Here is a 1,081-nt window from a genome sequence, read left to right as displayed (position 1 = left end):
TTCAATTCCAATGTTATACACTTCATAATAGATAAATTAGTTTGAGTACATTGTAAGCAAAAGGGATTGTGGGGAAATGAGTGGCACGAAATTCTAAATATGGTGGTAAACATAGATGAAATGGAGACAGAAAATTTTTAAAAATTGGGTGAATTGATTCAGGGAGAAAAAGAAAGAAGATACAAATAATAGTAAGGATGTTTTAAAAAGTTATAGAGAACCATTGTTTTATAAATATTACATGTATATATAGTGTGAGTGTGAGTATGTGTGTGTGCGTGTGTGTGTGTGTGTGTGTGTGCACATGCTCTAATGGAGTTATATTGCATGTGGTGATAATAATACTTTTCATTTAAGAGCCATAGACTAAATAACAAAAATGCCAGTTGCAAGAAATTACAGAAACTCCCAATATAATATAGGCTATTGTTGTGCCTAGGAAAATAATAGATTCCAGAGGAAAATCTACTACCACCATTTTCCTATATCAGCACAATTCCTTGTTGTTTGTAAATACTTATACCCTCAAAGAAGTGTCACTCTCACTACACATTAAAGAAGTTTCTTTTTGCAACAGAGAGAAAGTATTTTAGATACGCTCAACCTGTCAAAACGAAGAACATTATTAACTAGGATTACACTATCAACTGATACTTGCATAATGTAACCCCTATAGCTAAGGCTCAGGAAACATCACAGAAAAGGGAAAATAAATATTGCAAGAACCAGAGAACCATGATGACTGCTCCTAAACAGTTTCTTGTAGACATACATGACTAGAAAGTTGCACATATTTTTTTTCTTTTTTATTGGATATTTCATTCATTTACATTTCAAATGTCATCCCCTTTGCCCATTTTCCCTCCCTAGAACCCCCCATCCTATCTCCCCTCCTCCTTTTTGCTTTCATACCATTTTATTTACATGCAAGTATTAAGGTCAGTTCTAGATTGAGGGGCTAGCAATGCAATAGATGCAAATAGTCAAGGGACAAGCAAGGCAATAAACACAAATAGTCAGAGAACAAGCAAGGTAATAAACAAAATTCTGAGAACATGCTCATGATTATCATTTCTAAGGG

This window comes from Grammomys surdaster, unplaced genomic scaffold, assembly GCF_004785775.1.
Source record: "Grammomys surdaster isolate TR1022 unplaced genomic scaffold, NIH_TR_1.0 62, whole genome shotgun sequence".
In the NCBI taxonomy this organism is placed as follows: Eukaryota; Metazoa; Chordata; class Mammalia; order Rodentia; family Muridae; genus Grammomys; species Grammomys surdaster.
This window is presented reverse-complemented; position numbering follows the sequence as displayed.